Source organism: Fusarium falciforme, chromosome 7, assembly GCF_026873545.1.
Source record: "Fusarium falciforme chromosome 7, complete sequence".
NCBI lineage: Eukaryota > Fungi > Ascomycota > Sordariomycetes > Hypocreales > Nectriaceae > Fusarium > Fusarium falciforme.
This window is the reverse complement of record NC_070550.1, coordinates 751,068-766,971: the sequence shown is the minus strand read 5'-3', so window position 1 is coordinate 766,971 and position 15,904 is coordinate 751,068. Positions and strand designations below refer to the sequence as shown.

Below are 15,904 nucleotides of genomic sequence, written 5' to 3'. Positions count from 1 at the left end.
ATAAATGATTTTTGCGCGTACATTGCAGTCGGACACTTTTATATGGAAATATCGCTGGGTATGTTATGTCAATTATCATGGCGATATTGAGAGGGTCTGTCACAGGCACTGTCACAAAGAACACATGCCTCTCTTGAATCAGCGATAGCATTCGAATTCAATATCATGAAAGCACACTTTGACCGACTCAAAAATTGTATCGCCATGGCAATGACACCAAGGCCTTACGCACAGGGTGTATTTCCTTTGCTGTCTAGCTAATGAGAACCCCTTCCCCCTCTGACTGCTACGATCAGCACCTTCGTCATGTCCCCGGTATACATACCCCTCTTATCAGAATTTTGACGTACTCGATTACCGAGGCGTTGCTACTGTTTCAGAGCGCAGCTAGAGAAGGTAGCTTGTGAGGAGTTGTCAACAAGTCAAAGTCATGCCGCCACGGTTACAGCACATGGCCACCCGCACATCCAATTCCTCCACTGACTCAATTATCCATACAATGCCTCAAAAGCTTATAACCGAGTGGTAACTTTTGCCTCACTATCCAGAATGCTGCTGAAGCCCCGATGCCCGATAAACCTCTCGGCAGGGTCCCACTTGCTCCTGATCTCAAGCCATTTCCTCAGTGCAGAATCAGTCATGACCTTTTGATCAAGTTAGTATGACAACTTCCCCTGGACTACCTTGAAACTGAACTCACCTTGGGTTTTCTATGATTGACGTTAAAGTCGGCCACATACACACCACACGCCACCTTTTCTGCCTTAAGAAACGCATCGAGCAGCCACTTGTCCACAGCTGCATCCTTCTTGGGATCCATCCAGCAGCACATGGTCGAAACATACGTCTTCTGTGGCAGACTAAGGGCATGATCTGCCTCGTCGGGGTAATAATCTATCGGGCAGAAGGTGCCGGATGAGAGACGAGTCGGCAAGTCGTACAACGCTGGGGTGATGGCATCGATGAGCTATTCGTTTAGTGATTAGTATACATGCATGGATGACTGAATGAATGGATGAATCAATCAAGTGAAAAGCCACTTACCTCATCATCGGATGCTTTGGGGTCAACTAGGATACTGTCGACGTTCCATCTCTCGCCGTTGCCCTGTGGCTGGAAGCTCTCTTGGAGGGCCCAGAGCTCATGCCAGGTCCTCTCGACCAATGGGACAGTTGTGACGATGTGCTTCTTGAGCTCGTCTGGGATGATTTCCCAGGGACTCGCAAGGGTTCTGGCCTCGTCCAAAGTATCGGCAAAGATGCTCTCGTTGATGGCGAAGAACACACGCTTATCGGCCGACTCGTGGCCACCGTTGGGATCATCCTTGTCGGCGTAGAATGTGCAGTAAAACAGGTCAACGCCGTACTTGGGTACCTTCCTGCCCGTCTCTATGACCCACTTGAGCAACGGCTTGAAGACTTCGGTCGCGTCGACGATGGTCGTCGTGTCAAAGAGCCGCTTCGCTGGGATGGTCCTGACCCAGACCCTCGTCACAACTCCAAAGAAGCCCTGCCCGCTGCCCGGAGCCGCCCAGAACAAGTCCGTGTTATGCGTCTTGCTCGCAATTACCGTCTCCCCCTCGGCGGTGACAACTTCTAGCTGTGTGACCCAATTTGGGGCGGTGTAGCCCCATCCACGTTGAAAGCAGCCTTGCCCACCCCCGAGCAAGAAGCCGCCTACGGCAACGGTCCGCGAGTGACCAGCAGGGAAGAATCTGCCGCGTGCTGAGAGAAAGTTGGTCACATCCTTGACCATGTGACCGGGACTAATTGCAGCAATCTTAGTTGCAGCATCGTATTCGATCTCCTGGTTGAGGTTGCGCGTATCAATGAGGAGGCCGCCTTCTAGCAGGGCGGTGCAGAAGAATAGGTGCCCACCGGAGCGGACGCCAATCTTCCAGCCACGCTCTTTTGCCCTCTTGACTGCGGCCACGACCTCAGCCGTGGTTGCTGGGCTGACGATCTCGGTGGGATGGACTTCGGGGACACGCCCATTGAAGAACCTGCGGCGAAGCTGGTCGTAACCTTCAGACGTCTTGGAAAGTGTGTCAGGTACTGTGGCCATGATGACAATGGTGAATGGTGATAATGATGAGATAGATGATGGTGTTTGCTTGAGCAATCATTGGGAGTCTGAAAAGAGACTCGTCCATTTAAAGCCAACTTGACGGACACTGATGGTGGTAGCGCCGGCACTTGCGGATGCTCCCCGCCGAGCGAGCCACCCGTGAGAGTGCTGGGCTGGGTTGTGTGGACAGAGAAGCCCACCAGAGCGCCACCTGGAGTTGAGTGGGTTTGGTTGCAGAGAAGGGATGTCCATCACTACGTAACGCAGCACGTATGCCCTTCTCAGGAGTTAAGGGTGCCACCGCCCAAGGTATGTTTGTCGAATTGACTACTGCACTAAAAAAACAGGTGCCGCACTAATAGTTAGGTATCTCCTTGCTTGCGCTAAAACTGCCAACGCGTACCGGACAGGACTTTGATTTAATGAAAATGAAGGAAACGAGAGGTACTTCTTTTCCCATCTAATTTCTATGGTGATACTTATGAAAGTAATCCGATGAATTATATAATAGCCGTACCGCGATTGCGGCGCCCCCTTCTTGCCCCTATTCCCGTTGATTGAGGCCAAGGCCCGGTCTTCTGCTCGTGATCTCGCAACACCACACCGATGGCCTAGGCAGGCGTGGCAGCGGTTTTTCTTTTCTATGATGTAGCTACTAGAGTCGGCGGCGTTAAGTACCTCGGCGGGGACTGCTTGAGAAGTCATAGGTATCTTTAGAATGATTTTTGTGGCGTTTCGGCAGTGGTTGATTTCGAAGGGACCTCCCGGTCGTATCCGTGATATTGCACAAGAAAAGGTAAGTCCTGTACGTGTTGGCAGTCTTAGCGTAAGCAAGGTGATAGGGGCTTAATCTTTTCTTTTTATTATAAAGAAGGGCTATCCTTATGGATGGCTTCAATCTATGGATGTAGGGCTAGAAAGTTTTGTCCTATGCCAAAAATGCTAAGAGTAAGGGGTAGACGTTCTCGAGCTAATTATAGTAAGGAATGTCTTTGCCTTCTTTATATTTATTCTTTCCTTTAAATTTAATAATTTTCCTTATATATTAGAGTACTCTTTTTATCTAGGCTGAGATCTTCTATTATAATAGATTTTTATAAGTTATTTATTTATATATAAATAGCTTTTTATTATTTTTAAAGGTATTTTTTTTTATTATTACCCTTTTTAACTAGAGGTAAGTTAGTATAATAGTACTTATATTAAGTAAATTTATTTATTAAAAAAGTTACTAAGTATAATAATAATTATATATTTATTACTAAATAAATAAATTATATATGAATTATTTATGTATTTTCTAATTTTTATTAAAAGTAATAATATAAAAGGTTTTTTATTAATTATATTATTTATTAATTTCTTTATTTAAACTTCTTATTAATATATTATTTATTTTTCTTTATTATAACTTTATACTTAACAAGGCTTAGACTCTTAGCTCTTATATATATATTATAAACTTTTATTTTTTTTTATATAATTAGTTTAAGCTTTATATAAAGTTCTTTAAGTAATTAAATTATTTATTTTATATTTTTTATAATTCTAAGATCTTAATATTAATATAAACTCTATTTATTATAAAAAAGGATCTTATATAATATATTGATATTAATATTATGTTTTATAATATCTTAATATTTTATTATATTTTATAATATATTTTATAACCTTATATTACCTAAAATAAGAATTTAAATATCTTAATTAACATTTTAATAATTTTAATAATAAAGACTTTATACTTAGAGGCTAAGATCTTAATAAGCTCAATTTAATAAAGTTAATTTATTAGAAACGAATTAAACCTAGCTTTATTAAAATAGTTTAAATAAGTTACTTAATATATTTTCTTTAAGAATTTAAGCTTAAAAATACCTTAATATAAAGTTATATTTTTTTTTAATATTATAACCTTATTAAAGCTAGTTTATAGATTTATTTTATTTTATTTATAATAAATTAGCTTAATAAGATCTTTAAGATTAAAAAAGCTTTTTATAGTTTTATAACCTTTATTAAACCTTAAAATAGCTTATTTAATTTTCTTTAATTAATTTTTATTTTAATAATAAAATATTTTTTATTATAAGAAATAAGATTTAATTAGATTTTAAAACTAGATTTCTTATAATTATATTAAATAATATTAAATATAATTATTTCTTAAATATTAATAAAGTAAGATTTTTTTTAATTTATAATAATTAGAAATAGAATTATAAGAACTTTTATATTTTATAAAGAGGGCTTAAATAGAAAATTAATAAGTAAAAAACTTAATTTATAAGTTTTACTAATAACTAAAATAAGTTTTAAATAAAAATTTAATAAAAAATATATTAAGCTAATTTTAAATAAAGTTTTAATATTAAATAATACTAAATATATAAATATAATAAATAACTTAATTATTTAGTAATATAATAAAAGAATTAATTTATATTAAATTAAATTTATTTTATTAGTAATATAAAGTATTATATTAATTTATATAAACTGTTATAGGCTTATAATAGCTAAATCTTTAAGTATTTTATATAATTAAAAAAGTAAAAAATCCTTTAAAATATATTATAATATTATAAAATATTAAATACTTTAAAATTACTTAATTAATAAGAAAAAATAATATATAAGAGAGTTATTTATTATAGTTATTAATTATTAAAGAGTAATTTAATTATATAATATACCTAAAGGTAAATTAGGGTAACCTAATATAAGAAATATAATTTTATATATAACTAAGCTATTATACCTAATACCTTTTAATTTAAGAATTAATATTAAATATACTCTATATATACTTCTATACATAATATTCTACTTTAATAAACCTTATCTTATTAAGAATATAATACTAATTAATAATAATAAAAGCAGCTAACTTACTATAATAATTATATATATTCCTAAGGGATAAACCAGTCGTGCTGGGTTTATATTAGTAGATAGAGTAGTCGCGCTATGCTTAAATAATAGGGGGGTATTATGTCTAGTAATATACTTAAGGTATTAAGTATAACTAAGTTATATTAATAGCTAAGGTAATTATTATATAATAAAATATAAATAAATATATTTTATATACTTATAGTTAATCTTTAGATTAATATTCTCTTAGTTTAGTCTAAGGTAAGACTAATATTTTTAGTATTTAGTCCCTAGATTAATATAAATAACTTTTAGTCCCTTTAGTCTCTACTTAATTAAAGTATTTTTACTATGCTTCTTTGCCTAGCTTATATTATAGCTATAATATAAGGTTCCCCCTTTCTTAATCTTATCCTTAAGAATAGTTTTAGTAACTAAGTATTTATAATAAGTAATTTTAATTTATAAAAATCTCTTTTTATTAATATAATATTAGGCTAAGTTTCTAAGTATATTTCCTTATAAAAACTTTCTAAAATATAAGGTCTTTATACTTATATTAAGGCTTTTAGTTTTAAAATTATATCTTATATTTATTATTTCTATTAAGGCTTATCTTATAAGGTAATTTCTAATTATTTTAATTATTACTTTAATTATATTAATATAAAGCTTATATATAATAGAGCTAATATAGCTTCCTTCTATAGGTATATATTAATGCTTTTTTATAGCTATTAGTTAATTTTTTATAATTATAAAAAATATTTAGGAGTATAAGTATTTAGAAAATAAAAAGGCTAAGGTAGAGGCTACCTTAGAGGAAGTAATAGCTAAGCTTATTTATATTTAGAAATAGAAGAGATTACTTAAAGCATATAGTAATAAGGCCTTTAAGCATAGCTTATATATCTTAGAGGAGTTAAGTAAGCTCTATAAGGAATTATCTATTATTATAGAGGTATATTCTTTTAGGGCTATTAATTTAATTAATTAAAATACTATTAGTCTTAATAAGCCTATACTTAATATTATTAGTAGAAGTTTTTTAGAAGGTATTATATATTAATAAGATATTTTAGGGGTTTTTATATATTTTCTAAGTCTAAGTAGTTTTTTTATTTAATAAAATATATTATTTTATTATTAATTTTATTTATATTAAAAATAGCTTTTATAATATATTTTTTTAATTTATTAACTTTAGTTTTTAATTTATTTTTAATTTTAACTTAGATAATATTTTTTATTAATTTAAGTAATAAAATATAAATAATTAAATAGAGCTTAATTTTTAATAATAAATCTAATTTATAATTATTTTCTAAGATTTTTTATTTAATTTTATATAATTTAATATATTTATAATTAAGTTTTTTATTTTAATCTTTTATTTTAATATTTTTTATTATAAAATAAATTATATCTCTCTTTAAGAAGATTAATTCCTTAATTTTTTTCTTATTAATATAATTTATTATTTTATTTTTAATAAATTTAAGTTTTATTTTTATTTCTTTATATAGGTTTTTTAGTTAATTACTAATAAGAATTACTTTAAGATTAATAATTATATTTTTTATTTATTAGTAAATATCTAAGGTAAATCTAAAATTAATATAAGCTAGTATAATTTTTATATTTTTATTTATTACTATATTATAAGCTAGCTATTTAACTAATAACTTCTTAACTTAGTTATTTTATTTATAATTAATATAGTATTAAAGGTATTATTTTAGTATTTAGTTTATTTATTTAGTTTATTTATTTATTTCCTTATAGTATATTATAAAGAGTTTATAGTTAATTCTTAAGTATTCTATAAGGCTTTATTAAAACTTTAAAATAAATAATAATCCTTAATTTATAATAATTTTAAGTAATATATTATATATCTTAGTAATATAAAAATAAAAAAAGTAAATAAAATTTTTTATTATTATTAATTCTTTATAAGATATAAAATAAGAAAATTTTATAAGTTTATTTATAATAATAAGAATACTATTATAAAAGTTTTTAATAGCTAGTTTTTCTAATAAGGGTAGTTTAGTAATAAAATCTATAATAATAGAGTCTTATAGTTATTATATAATTAGGAGTAGTTATAGCTTCTTATAAGGTTTATAGTATTATATCTTAGTTTTTATATAAAGGTTATATTATTTAATAATTATTATAATTATTTTCTTTATATTAGGAAAAGTAAATATTATCTTAACTTATTCTAGGGTTTTATTAATTCCTTAGTATTTATATAGCAAGTAGCTATATATTTTATATATAAATTTATAATATAGTTTATCTAGGACTTATTATTTATTAGTTTTTTTATTATTTAAGAGTTATTTATTATATTACTAAATTTATTCTAAGAATATATTACTTTATTTTATTATATAAGTAGCTATATTTATTTAATAAGGTATTCTTATAACTTTATCTTATTTATAAATTAGTAGTCTTTATGTTAATAGCTAGTAATATTTTTTATACTAATATATCTTCCTTTTTATCCTACTCCTAAGGTTATAATTATTATAGTATTATTATATAGCTTAAGTTGTTTCTTCTAGGCTGCTATAGTATATAACTTAGTAATAGTAGTAGTAAAGATAGGTTAAAGTACTTTATTGGGAATAGAGATCTTTTTTTTATAGGTCTAAACTCTATTACTCTATTATTAATATCTTAATATATAATTAATAAAATCTATAATTAGTTATTTATATTTCCTAATAAGTACTAGGTATTTTAATAGGGGTATTAGCTTCTATATTTACTTAATAAACTTTTATTTAAGGTATCCCTCTAGGGTAAAATATAATAATTACTCTTTAGCTTTAATTTTTCTAGTATCTAGGTTAAGTTATTAGCTAATAATATTAACTTAGCTATTTTTTCTTCTTTTAATATAAATAATAATATAATTAAATTCTAAGAGGTATTTAGCATATTATAATTATTATTTACTAAGTTTTTATATTTTTATAAAGCAAGTAATATTTTTATACTTTATATATACCTTAATTTAGTATTTATTTCTAAGAAGGTAATATTAAAATTCCTTAAAAGCATTAATAATTATAAGGAATTCTTTATTATAAATAAGGTAATTAAGGTCTACTTTATATAGCTTATAAGAGTAAAATATAATTAAGTATAAGAGTCTTTTATTATCTTATTAGCTAATCTAAGCTCTTAGTATAAAATTTAAGGTATTTATTTTAAGCTCTATTAATTAGGATAGGTTAAATATCTTAAGTATTAATTTACTTAGGATAAGTCCCTTAATATTATTAAAGGCTTATTATACCTTATTTCTAAATATAAAGGGTTTATCTTTTTTTATAAGTTTTATTAATAGGGCTATTATTTTATTAAATACTTATAAGAACCTTTTATAGTAATTAGTAAAGCTAAGAAAGGCTTATATTTCCTTAATATTAGCTAGTTCTTTTTAGTCCTTAATTACTAAGACTTTCTTAGGGTCTATATATATTTTATTATATAAAATAATATATCTAAGAAATTTTACCTCTATGGTATAAAACTTATTTTTCTTAGGTTTTATTAATAAGTTAGTATCTTATAGTATTTATAGTACTTTATAAATATATTTTATATATTTTTCTTTTATTTTAGAGAAAATTAAAATATTATCTAAGTAATATATAATAAATATATCTAGATATTAAGTTAGGGGAAATAAGTGCTAAGCCATTTTGGGCTATTAGGCAATTTCTTATATATAGAAAAGGAGTCAGAGGCCTTAGACCTTTAACTATTATTATCTTCTTTACTAATTAAGTTAAGAAAGGGGAACTTTAGGGCTCTCTTTTCTAGCATAATTATTATTACTATTAATTAATTAGTTGCCCTTATTATTTTCTATAATATTAAGATTATAGAAAAGTATATAAAATCCCTCTTTGAAAAGTTACTAAAAGGAAGATATATTAGAAGATTTTTAGCTATATAGTTAGTATATTTTATTTTCTCTAATAAATCTAATACCCCTATATAAAATATTTAATATTCTTACTTTTATAATAACTAGGATATATTATTAAAGGTAATCTAATTAATTAAATAAGAAAGTATATTTCTATATTACTAATTAATAAATTATAAATATAATTATTATTACTAGCTTAAAAGGCGCTAAGTATTAAGAATTAATATAAAAGTTAAGAAGTAAGTAATTAAAGAAACCCTAAAAAGTTATTTTATTATAAGAAATATTAATTATAAATAAATTTTATCCCTTTTTAATCTAGATTTAGTAAAACTATTTAATTAAACCTTCCCCTAGGGACTAAGATTAAAATAAATCCTTTTTATACCTTATAAATAGTAAATATAAGGAAATAAAGGAATCTATTTATAATAAATAAGGAAAAAAAAGATATTATTAACTTATAGTTAATATAAAAAGTATTATTTCTTAATAAAATAAGTAACTTAGCCTTCCTTAACCTACCTAAGGATATCCTTATTAAGTAATAATAAAAGGTCTTAGCTATTAGAATCTTAGTTTAAGCAGCTATAGGAAATAAGACCTTTATAGCTCTTATTCTTATCCTTATAATATTTAAAAAGATATTTATTATAAACCCCTTTTATTTTCCTTAGTAAAGAGGTTTAAATATAAGAAATTTAAGCTCCTAGAAACTATCTAATTAAACGCCTAATACTATAAGTATTATTACTTTAATTATAGAAATAGCCTAGAATAATAAATCTACTAACTATAAGTATAAATCTAATATTAGCTAGAATATAAAAGCAAAAAGCAATAAAGCTACTAAAAGTAATAATAAGGTTATTAAGCTCTTAGTATAACTCTTAATTAAAGGATTAATTAATCTCTTTTTTATTATCTTACTTAACCTTCTTTTTGTATTTAAAGAAAAGAATATAATTAAATACCTCTAGGTCTTTAATTAATAGGCTAACTTTATAAATATTCCTAAAAATAAGAGAGGGGCGCTTTTTAAGTTATATTTTAACCTAAAGATTAAAAAAAAGGTCTAATAGGCTATAAATAGGCTTAAATAGGTAATTACTTAAGAGAATCTAAAGGAATCTTTTATAAGTAAAGACTTTAATTAATCTAAGATTATTAAGGAAAAATTAAAAATACTTAATAAGACCTAATTAAAAGTAGATTTCTATGCTATTATTAAATAATTAAATAAATATTAATACCTCTTTAGGTAGATTAATAATAACTAGAAGGAATCTAAGGCCTAGTTCTAGGTTATTTATAAAGCGCTTTTAAAAGAAGTTATTAAGGGTATTTATAAGAAATATAATAAGAATATTTATAATATTATAACTATAAAGTATTATAAACTTACTTAAATAATTAAATAGTATTATAATAATAAGATTAAAATTAAAAAGACTTACTACTCTTAGACTAAAGATAATACTTATTAAATTACCTAGGCCCTAACCCCTCTAAGGAGCCTAAGCCCCTTAGTAAAAGCAATAAAAGCCCTAAAGATCCTTAAGAAAAATCCTAAAAAGCCCTCTAGCTTAAAGATAAACTAATTAATTATATAACTAAGTTAACTTATAATTAATATTATAAAAGGTTAAGAATTATAGCTTTAGCTTATATAGATTATTAAAAAGAAATATAATAAGTAAGTAGCCTTAGGAATACCTTAGCCCTTTAGGATAAATATTATATTAATTAATTAGATATAAGACTATTAGAATTTTTATATAAACGCAGCATATAGGTCTAAGTAAAGCCTTTATTAGAATAACTTAATATATTAGTATTATATTAAGAGAAATTATTTCTTAAATAATTACTTTAATCTTACTTATAATAAAAGTAATAAAATTATAAGCTATAACCCCTAGGGTAAAATTACCTTTCTTAGAAGAAGTAATAAGATATTATTATTAAATCTAGTTTATATCTTAAGGAAGTTTAAAATTAAAAAGCTAGTTTATAATTAGCTAAGTTGCTTCTTAAAGTTAGATATATTCTACCTAGTTAGATAGATAAAATAATATAATTATATTAAAATTAACTTTAAACTAATATAATAAAAAGATATAATAATTAATAATTTTATATAAAAAAACCCTAAAGCTATAAGCCTTTATTAATTATAATATAAATCCCTTAAAGGATTTAATTAATTACTTATAAATATTATAAAAAATAACTAAGATATTTTAAATAATTAAAACCTACTATTAGGGATTATTATTAATATAATCTTAATTAATAAAAACTCTTTACTCTTAGATTAATTAAAAATACCTTAGGTATTTATTATAATTATAATTACTATTAATATAAATATAAGAAAAAGAATTTATATTAAAGATATTATTAAGGTTTAAAAAGTAATATAGCTAATTTAGAAATCTATCTTAGTAAAGAGGCCTATAGCTATTAATAAGGAAAAAAACTAGAGGTTTTAGATACTTAAGGAAAAATAGGCTTTTATTTTATAAGAATTAAGAAATAAATATTAAATTAAAAAAATTTCTATTATTACTAATAAGCTTTTTATATTATTATTATAACTTAAAAGAAAAATAGCTAAAGATTATTAAGATATTATTAATAATATTAAATAGATTACTTATATTAAGCTAGCCTTATATATTATTAGGGAGATATAAAGACTATTTAATTAAAAGCCTTAAGGCATAAATATAATCTAGGTTAATAAGTAAAACTAAAGAAAAGCCTATTAGGCTAAGATTAGTAAGAGAGCTAGAGTTAATATAATTCTTATTAATAATAAGCCTTAAACTAAATAAATTAATAATAATACTAAGGACCTTTAACTTAGTAACTATATTATAATAATTAATATAAAAATAAGCTAAGAAGTAATTAGGACTATAGAAATATAAAGGGATATTATAGAAACCTTAGGAGAAACTAGAATTATTATAAACTATAATAAAATAGCTAATTAGATAATTAATATTATTAGATTAATACTAGAAGGTTAAGGTAAGATAGTTATATAATTATAAGAACTACCCTAGATTTTAGTTTAATTTAATAATATAAAAGGCAAGGTAATAGAGATTATAATAAATATTAGCTCTAAAGGGAATATAATCTTAAAAGAACTTATAAAAGCCTATAGTCTTAATATTATAAAGATAAAAGCCTTTATAATATCTTTCTCTTAAGACTAGATTATTATACTTAGCTAAGTAATTATTTAATTATACCTAGGTAATATATAGATCTAATAGAGGATATATATAATGCCTTTTAATAAAATCTTAATTCCTTTTATCCTTAGTATATTATTTATTTATTTAGTAAGGGTATTATTTAATTATTTAATAAGAGATAGTTTTATATTTCTTAAATACTAGCTAGGTAATATATAAATAATTACCCTAGCTATTAATTTTATTAAGTAAGAAGTATTAACTTATAATATAAATAATAATATATTATTAAAATAAATATTAATTTTTTCTTTAAACCTAAGGTTAATTAAAAAAGCGGTTTAGAACTAGATAATATCTTAATATTATTATAATAACTAAGCTAAAAATTAAGAAAAGAAATAATTAGTATTATTAAAGTAAAAATAATTAGGTAATATTATATAGCCCTTAAGGATATAAACTATTTAATTAGAAAATAAATAAAAAAAAAATATAAAATATAAAAAAAAAAAGACTTATCTAATTAAGGTAAATTAAAAGAAATTTTAATTAATACCTTTTATAAAAAAAAAGATATTAAGATTTACCTAAGAGATAATATCCTATTAAATAGATCTACCCTAGAAGGTAATTTAAAATAAAAGGCTAAAAAGTAGGAAAGGGTAAAAGAGAAGTTATAAGAAGATTTAAAATACTAGGATTAAATTATATTAAAATTCTTAAATATTAAGCAAAAAGCCTAGATCTATAAAGAGTAACTCTAAGAATTAATTAATTAAGTAAATAATACCCTTATATATAAAGAATTAAATATATTTCTTAAGATTATATATAATAAAAAAGTAATACTTATATAGGAATTTTTAAAGTATAGAAAACTTAACCTATTAGTTATATTGCTATAAGTTATTAAGGTAATTAAGCATAGAGCCTAGTAAGCAAAAGGTATACCTATTCCTAAAGGGTATAAGAAGGAGGTTATTAAGTTATTAAGAACCTAAATAAAGAGAGGGATCCTTAAGGAAGGTTATAGCCCCTATAGAAATCTATTCTTTCTTATTTAAAAAAAAAATAATTAGTTTTAATTAATTAATTTAGCTATATTAATAAATAAGTATATAATATAAGATAGCCTTATCCCCTAGGCTATAATAAGTTCTCTATAGATTTTATTATATATAAAATATTATTACTCTTAGATTTCTTCTTAGGGTATAACTAGATAAAGCTAATAGAGATTAATAAAGACTTAACTAGTTTTATAATACTAATTAAACTACTAAGAATATATATATTGCTATAAGGAGCTATAAACTTAGTTACTTAGTTTACTTAAAATATCCTCTAAATCTTAAGAGATCTAATCCCTAATATTTATTAATCCTTTTTAAATAATATTTATATTAGAAGACTTATAATAAATTATAATAAGGAAAAAGTAATACTAGGGATATATTACTTTATTTTAAAGTATTTAATTAATCTTAATAAAATGCTAATAAATATTAAGCTATTAGGCTATATAATTATAGGTTAGAAGTCTTAATTTTATAGAAAAATAATAATAATTATTAATTATTTTTATAAGACCTATAGGAGGAAGTTAAAAGAGAAAAAGGTTATAAAAATCTTAAAGTAGGAAGTCTACCTTAGTATAAGGGAAATAAGGTCTTTCTTTAGCATTATAAAATATTACTATTAATAGATTAAATAGTTTGCCTAGATTATAAAGGCCTTAATAGACTTATTAAAGAAAAATACTAAGTTTATCTAGGGATTAAACTAAAAAGAAGCTATAGAAATATTAAAGAAAAAGGTTATAGCTTTATTAATCTTTATTACTCTTAATTACTTTAAGGAAGCTAGGGAGGTAATTCTTATAGTTAATATAAGCCTATTAGGCTAAGAGTATATTTTAATATAAGTAATTAAAGGGAAATAAAAACTAATCTAGTTTAAATCTAAATTATAAAACCTAGCTAAAACTAAGTATAATATAATAAAAAAAAAATACAAAGTAATCCTTTATATCTTTTACTATCTTAGGGGTATAATCTATAGTATTCCTTTTATTTTTAAAATTAATTTATAAATATTAGTCTATTAAATTAATAGCAAAGTAAATAATATACCTAGTTTTTTTATCTTAAGATAGATTAGTTATATTTTTTTTTTTAATTTTATAATTAGATATATACCTAGAAAGAAAAACTATATAGCTAATAGATTATTATAAAAGCATATAAGACTATTTAATTAATTAGATATATAAGTTAAAGGGGATATTAAGGACTTTATTAACCTTTACCTTAATATAGTTTATATTAATAAGAAACCTAATATCTTAAATAGTATTTACTCCTAGGAGCATAAGGATATAGCTAAATACTTATATACCTTTAAGAAGCCTAAGGGTCTAACTTATTTATAATAATAATAGTTTAAAAAGAAAATACTTTTTTTTTTATTTAAGGATAATATCTATAGAAATAGCTAAAATAAAAATATAATTTACCCCTATTAATAATAAATAACCTAGAGATATAAAAAAAGTTAATTAAATTATATTATTTTAATAATAGCTATAAGGGTAGAGAAATAACCTATAACCTTATAAAAAAGAAATATTTTTAAAATAATATATAAAATTAGGTCTCTAAGGTAATATAATATTACCCTACTTACTAAGCCTATGCCCCCTAGAGGCTATTAGAGGCCATCTAGTATATTATACTATTTAATCTTATAATTAAGGTTTATTTTAATTATTAATATATACTACTAGACTAAGGGTTTAAGTACCTCGCAGAGGTAAGATATAATATAATAAGATAAATAAAAGTAATTCCTCTAAAGAAGATTATAATTAAAGTACTAAGGCGCTTTATAGTTAACCTTATCTATTAATTTAATATAATTTCTATAGTAGTTATAGATAATAGACTTAAATTTAAAAAGGGATTTCTATCTTTACTTAAGAAATTAAAAATTTTATATATTATTATATCCCTATATAACCCTAAAGCTAATAATATTAATAAAAAAAGATATTATTTAATTTTTATAGCCTTAAGGAAGCTAGAGAAGGAAAGAAAGCTAAGATAGTATAATAACCTAGAAAGAGTGCTATTTACTAATAGAATAGCTATAAAAGCACTATATAGATACTTTTTTTTTTATCTTATCTATAGGTAGGAGCTAGTATATCTTCTAGAAGTTAATCTTCTTACTTAGTAATTAATTAATTAAGATAAAGTATTAATAGCTAAAGATCTAATCCTTACGAGGGTTAGGATCTTTAAAAAGAAAAATAAAAATATCAAAGTAATATAATAAAAGATTAATATATTTAAGGTAAAAGTTATAAAAAGATAAAATAAAAAGAATATTTATAAATTAAGAAAGACCTCTCTAAAAGTTAGGGATTTAATATTAAGATTTAATATTCCTTAATTAAATAATATATTAATAAAAATAAAAATAATATATAAATAATATAACTTATTTTATATCTTTAAGTATTATAATAAAGCAAATTACTATAAACTTAAGATACTTAATAGCTATAAGATTACTAAATCTATTTATAAGGATTACTTAAAGAAATTTATAAAAAATATAAATAGCTAATAAGAAAAGGAATTAAATAAAAAGAAAATCCTTAAGAAGCTTAAAAAAGAAAAAAAAAAACTAAAAAGTAATAAAAATAAAAAAAGTATATAAGTAATAAGAAATAAGAAATTAATAGCTAATTAAATAATTAGCTAAGAAAGTAATAATA

The 15,904-nt window shown here is 24.0% G+C and overlaps 1 pseudogene across 1 annotated transcript, besides 1 other annotated feature; it reads right to left on the bottom strand.

Annotated features, from left to right (window-relative positions):
• Positions 1-512: 512 nt before the first annotated feature.
• Positions 513-2,112, bottom strand: NCS54_00887300 (annotated as a pseudogene). Its single transcript has 3 exons — positions 1,045-2,112; positions 701-967; positions 513-644 (listed from the first exon to the last, which is right to left on the bottom strand).
• Positions 513-2,112: a sequence feature.
• Positions 2,113-15,904: the final 13,792 nt, after the last annotated feature.